Genomic DNA, 7,342 nt, shown 5'->3' with positions numbered 1-7,342 from the left:
AAAAACCCAAAAAAATTCAAGCATATAAGAAGACATCGTCGGAGGTTCGAGGTTTTTACTTGGTGAAATTCACTCTCGCCCTAATATTTCAGATTGGCCGATGAAATGCAGCCCGCATGTGCACAAGTCTCGGCCAAAAGCATCCTGATGGGAGAATTAAAACCCAAAAGAGTTTTCATTCATCCCTTCAGTACGCTTGCCCTTCAGTATGCTTGGCCTCGATCATGAAAAGTCAAGCCAGCATAAGTACACTTGGACCATCAGTTCATTAGAACTCTGGCTAGCATCAACCAGACTGACTTGGACAGTCCAGTCCATTAAAACTCGAGCTCATGTCCAGATCAGTACTAGAAAGGGGAGGGTGGGTGAGGATGCTTAGCTGTGAATTCCTCATGAGTTAGAATTCGAACTGCATTGCATTCAGTCGGTTTAGCGGACGACTTCGATGACTGGAGTAATCCGTCCATCAATCTTTGTCATGGTCTGTCGATCGATGTGAATTCATCGACATCGGTCGACACCATTGGGATCCGCCGAGACTCATGGAGCTTTAAATTTTGAAGTCTCCTTCCTCAAGCTTTTCATATCTCACCACTTGCCAGAAATCATCATCGATGATGGAATTTACATGGTGTTTTCCTTTGTCGGAATCTACACGCCATTTACTACACCAGCCGCACGCTTGATGAAGTGCAACGGAATTACGCAACAACAGAAAAGGAACTGTTAGCTGTAGTTTACGCTTTTGAAAAATTCCGTCAAAACTTGATTGGCTCACGAGTGATAGTTCACACTGATCACGCTGCCATCAAATATTTAATGCAAAAAAAAGATGCTAAACCTCGACTCATACGCTGGATTCTACTACTCCAAGAGTTTGACATTGAGATTAAGGATAAGAGAGGAGTAGATAATGGAGTCGCTGACCATCTTTCCCGGATAAGAATAGAGGATGATGTCCCTATAGATGATTTCTTCCCCACAGAGAATGTTGCACACATAGATACATCTTTCGTCGGTCAAATATCTCTCAGATCTGAAGATCTATCGATCGATGAGAGAGATGGCATATCGGTCAATTCACGTAGTGATACATCGATCAATGACGAGACTAATGTAACTTCTCAACTCTCCAATAACCAAGATCATGAACCCCCGTCTATTAAAATCAACTTCGATTTACAAGTTAATGTTTCCGGTGATGTGATTAATCTCATACCTGAGGAATTATCACAACGGGAGGTAGACGCGATTGGAAGAAACTCGGATAACCGACCCTGGTATGCCGACATAGTTAACTATTTGGCAGCTGAGGCTGAGCCAGACGAACTCAAGGGATATATGAGGAAGAAATTTTTCAGAGAAGTAAGACGCTATCATTGGGATGAACCTTATCTCTATAAGCATTGTTCTGATGGCATATACAGACGATGCGTATCCGAAGCTGAAATTCCAGACATTATTTACCAATTTCACGGGGCTGATTATGCAGGACATTTCGCTACCTTTAAAACGGTTTCGAAAATTCTCCAAGCAGGATTTTGGTGGCCAACCACTTTTCGCGATGTCCACGCATTTATAACCCAATGTGACAGATGCCAAAGACGTGGAAAAATCAGCAAAAGACACGAAATGAAACAGAAGTTCAATCTTGAAGTTGAAGTTTTTGATTGCTGGGGTATCGATTTTATGGGACCCTTCCAGTCTTCATATGGAAACAAATATATACTAGTCGCTGTAGACTACGTATCCAAATGGGTCGAAGCAGTAGCTTCTCCTACCAATGACGCATCTGTGGTTATTAAACTCTTCAAGAGTATAATCTTTCCGAGATTTGGAGTTCCAAGAGTAGTCATTAGTGACGGTGGTACTCATTTCATTAACAAAACCTTTGTAAGATTACTTAAAAAGAATGGTGTTCATCACAGAGTAGCTACACCTTACCACTCACAAACCAGTGGACAAGTAGAAGTCTCTAACCGGAAAATTAAGGAAATCTTAGAGAAAACCGTAGGAACCTCCAGAAAAGATTGGTCTAGGAAACTAGATAATGCACTTTGGGCCTACAGGACCGCCTACAAAACGCCGTTAGGAACAACACCATTCCACCTTCTTTATGTCAAATCATGTCATTTACCAGTCGAACTAGAACACAAAGCAGCTTGGGCTACCAAACTTTTGAACTTTGATATCAAACCAGCTGCAGAAAGGAAACTCATCCAGCTTAACGAGATTGATGAAATCAGACATTTAGCTTTCAAAAATTCGAACATTTATAAAGAAAGGACTAAAGCATCACGATAAAAAGATCATATCCCGGCACTTCGAACCGGATGATCAAGTCCTCCTTTATAACTCTAGATTAACTTTATTTCCTGGAAAGCTAAAATCCCGTTGGTCTGGACCCTTCACCGTAACGAACGTTCAACCCTCCGGAGCTATCACCTTACAAAATGATAAAGGCCAGGGATTTACAGTGAAGGGCCAACGAGTTAAGCATTATTGGGAAAAACCACCAGCAAAAGCGCCCATGGTGCTGTATGAACCTGATAATTAGTTTAATCAGGAAGTTGAGCTAAAGATATAAAAATTAAGTGCTGAATGGGAGACAACCCATTTTATTTCAAAAAAAAATAATTAAATTAATTATATTTAATAATAATTAATAGTAATTTCCATATTTCTTCTTATTATTAGCATTATTTAGGAGATTTAGAAATTAGGATTTGTCTTTAAAGAGGACATCGATCGACGAGGCATCACCGCCATCGATCGAGGAGACAGTTGGGAGTCTTCTGACCCCGGTTTTCCAGTAACTTGGCATCCGCCTCGACCCTCGCTCTGCCGACCGCGACCACGCCTTCCTCGACGAGCAGCACTTGGTGCACTAGCTATGGCTCGAGGAAGGGAAACTCTGGCGTTTCAGGATCCGCGATGAGCATCGCCTTCTACCCCTACCAGATAGGAGGATCACTGATTTCGTGAACAGCATGGAGCAGCTTCGATGCATGCCAGACGAGGCATTCCTCCACAACCCCCGGAACATGTCACGCCGACCTCCCAGCATTCGCCGTACCAGAGCTCAGGACGCACAGGCACCTCCTCTCCCCGACTTCCCGAACATACCGGACATCCCCATGCACGACCAGGGAGACTTTCAGAGGTTCGTGGTGGACGCTCTTCAGGCCATCTGGGCTAGAGTGTCTTGTCGGATCAGGAGAGCCACATGAGCGCAGGCACCAGCACCAGCAGCAGCACGCAGGGACCCTTCCCCGGAGGACGATGAGGTGACTGATGAGGACACCGACTAGTCCTCATATCTCTATCTCTTATCTTCCTATTATGAACTTGTAGGATTTATATTCTTAAACTTATATTTTATGTCTGAGGATGCTTATTATTATTTCTTATACTTGGTTGTCTAACAGAGCTAACATTAGGCAAGGAACTTCAAGTTTGACTCCAAGCACATGCAAAATTTATGTGCTTCGCCATCGATCGATATGGAGAGGATTACATCGACCGATTCTCGGTGAGTAACATCGATCGATATTGATAGTATTACATTGATCGATGTGTAGTATGGATAGGTACTTCATTTTCACTCTAACATTCTCAAACATCTAACTTGCTTTTAACGTACCCTTGGGCACTTTGCACCGAGTCGGTGCAATTTAAGTCTGGGGGAGGTAGTTACTAACACCACTTTCTTGAGTTTTTGTCAAAAATCTTTTCGAAAATAATTTTATTGAGTCAAGAAGGGGATTATGAACTAATGATTTCTACTTGAATGTCTAACCACTTTCTAGCATCATTCTTGATTTACGGATTGCAGACAATACTATAGAAGCTAAAGTGGATCAACCAGTCAACTATACACACTTGCTAGCTTGTTAGAAAGAACCAAAGCTAACCTCCAACACTAACCTGACTTCACTGCTTGTCTTGGGGCTTCGTATACATGGGATCGGATTCTTCAGACAAGTCTGGGAGGTAAAGCCTTGTGTAGAATTATATATCACATTCCTCTCTCTAATTTTGACCCTAGATGTAGAGTTAATATATATATATATATAATAAGATCTATTGTTTAATAAGGATGAGTCTGAACAGGACTTGGTGGCTAAAACCATTAAGGCTTGATTCATAAAAGACTCCAATAAAAGAGTTCGAAACGGGACTTGGAGGCGGCAATCTTCAAGGCTCGCTTTCGCAAAGAACTCTAGGATATAGGTCAAAAAGAAGTGAACAGAGCTTGGTGGCAACCACCATTAAGTTTTGATTCATGGAAGCCTGTCCAATCTTGGTCATTGATCCTGCAATGGAAGCAGACTTTGACTCAAGAGAGAAATTAGAGAGAGAGAAATTAGGAACTAACTTTTACCTGCAGTTCCAGATATTTGTCTGAAGAGCAACATCCGTCGATCATAATCACTTACCATCGATTGACAAACATACATGTGCATCGATCGATGCCCAGTCACACGAATGAAATCGCAAATTAAAGATTTCATTTCCCTGAAGATCTATGATTTTCAACTTAAGTCCCTAGCCTCCTGTTAGGCTATATGTACTAGGGTTTTGTATCATTTATAGGGGACTTGAAAAAAGACCTAGTTTTGGAGAAGGAGCATTTTGGCTACCATTAGAAGAGCTTAGGATTGGAGAGATAGATTTGAGACTGCAAAACAGAGAAGATCTTGAACTCCTTTATTTCTATTACTCTATCTATTTGTGTTCTATGTTTCATTTGAGTTTATTTCACACCATCATGACTTTGTTTCTCATGAATATGTTTGAGTAAACCAATTGTTAGATTTAGGTTTCTAACCATTGTTGAAATTATGTACTGCTAATATGACTATTAAAAGTTGTTTTGATTGTTCTTTCATTGCCTGTGAACTTAATGCTAAAATTGAGACTGATCACCTTCATTTTAGATCTTAGGATTAATTGAGTCCAACTAACCGTTTCCCCTCAATACCTGAACCTACTTGCATGATCTAACCAACTCAGGGGCAACGACAGTTGGTCTGAGAAGGTTAGAGAACAAGTTAAACCCGTTCGCAAGGCTCACTAGAATAACCATCAATCGATGCAACTATCGTTCTGTCGGTCGATAGTTACAAAGGTGTATCGGTCGATGTACATTAAGTCACATCGATCGACACTCTCTCGAGATTAAAATACGACAGTTGAGATCCGAGATCTAGCGAAGATAACCTATCCGGTTAAATTGTTGTTTAGTTCAAAAACCATCAAACCCTTTAGTCTAAACTAAGTGCATACATTTCATACCTGAGAATTACCTGAATCTTGCTGCTTTCCCATTCTTGAAACCACTTCAATTCAATCTATTGAATCACTATTGTTTTCGATTTATCATTTACTGCTTTTAAAACTATTAAAACCTTCTAGTCTGAACCTCTTTTGATGAGAGTAACACTATTTAGGGTAATTTGAGTGATATCACTGACGGACATACACAGACGTCATGTGTGTACTGAGCAGACAGCCCACGTGGGACAAATCACCCACGGACAGCCAAAATCACCCGAGAAGCCAAAAATTCAAAGATTTATATTGTTGAAGAAAGTTTTCTGAAAGGAAACATCAACAATATGTTAACAAAGAGTTTAGGATGTCAAGTGTTGATCAAAAGTTGCTGTAGACATCCGTTTAGACCACGAAACCCTGAACTTTGTAGCATGAAAAAGACATGGTTAGAAGCAAAAGAAAATCATGAAAATATAACAGGAAAAATATTTAGCCATTCTTATGAAGCATGAAAAAAATCAGATTCAAATTCGAAGTATTTTTGTTTTTACATTAAAAATACTCCCGGAACACAACCAATGTATACTGGTGACAGACTGAAAAAAGTGTTTTGTCTATATAAGGGGTAGGCACTCTTCTGAGCCTACCCTCAGTAACCGAAGGGTATGTAGTGTTGGACTGGTCGGTCCAACACTATCGATGGCTGGGTTGAGGTCGATGGCCGGATTGTCTCTGGCGAATTTTCCGGTAACTTTTCCGGCGGACTGTTTTGCCCCTAACTTCAGACCAACTACAGACCAACTATCCTCCTCAGTTTCTTCACTAGCATAGTTTTATGCTTGTTGATCTGATCCAGGGCCTGTGTTGCGTACCTATCTGGAAGGAATTGTTAAGCTTTGCTTAAAATGTTGTTTGCGGCATCTCCTTTCAGTGGGGAAGTCGTTAACACATAAGCTGACACTTGTGATCCTTGCGTCTTTGCATAATTTATGCATTGTTCGCAAAGGTGAATCAGCTGTTTACTGAGATATCGGTTGCGGAAATATTATGGCGGTGACTCGAAGAAGTTCTTTCCTGCTAAGCACGTTTGTCTCTGGACAAAAGATGACGGTCAAGTCTGCGTCTGTTCCCACTTTCCATGTGTTTGCTGGAATATGACGTGGTCTTGCCCTGATTTATGAATGCTACCTGGTTGATCCTGCCAGTAGTCATATGCTTGTCTCAAAGATTAACCCATGCATGTGTAAGTATGAACGAATTCAGACTGTGAAACTGCGAATGGCTCATTAAATCAGTTATAGTTTGTTTGATGGTAACTACTACTCGGATAACCGTAGTAATTTTAGAGCTAATACGTGCAACAAACCCTGACTTCTGGAAGGGATGCATTTATTGGATAAAAGGTCGACACGGGCTCTGTGAAGGGACCGACCCACTTTTTCGTACCATCAGTACGAGCCTGGCTCGACTTCCTCGATCAGGCCTGGGCCGTTTTCCTATTTTTCTTTACTTAGGATTATTTCCGAGTTTTAGTTCGTTTTCAGACAATCAAGCAAGCAAAAGAAGATTTGAATAGATTAACTGAGGTTCGAGTTAACAAGTGAGTTTGCTATAAGCTATTACAAGTTAAACTCGTCCTACATCTAACCAAATCCCCCATCCTTCCTTCCTGCCTTAGCCCCGCGGTCAAGCTATGTCTTTACCCTTATGGGTCTGGTCCTGATCTGAATCCAAAACAAGGAGGCATAAGCAACAGTTTGCTTAGTGATGCGGTCATTCCGTCTCACACAGCCATGTAAAGCAATCGAGTCAATCAGTCAATAAACGGACATGCTTATCATCAGTCAGTTACTTAGCTGACCCAATCGTCCTAAGCCAACGCACCATCAGATTCAGTCAAGCCCTAGCAGGCCATTACGGCTCTAGGCGCATGATCTGATCCAGATGTGTCGATGGAAGGAACCGACTGTTCGGACCAAGCCAGAACTTAGCAGATAATTCGAATTAGACAAGAAATCAGTACATAGAACATTCATATCATTCAGACTACGATTCAGTACGATAG

This window comes from Brassica rapa, unplaced genomic scaffold (assembly GCF_000309985.2).
Source record: "Brassica rapa cultivar Chiifu-401-42 unplaced genomic scaffold, CAAS_Brap_v3.01 Scaffold0013, whole genome shotgun sequence".
Lineage (NCBI taxonomy): Eukaryota > Viridiplantae > Streptophyta > Magnoliopsida > Brassicales > Brassicaceae > Brassica > Brassica rapa.
This window is presented reverse-complemented; position numbering follows the sequence as displayed.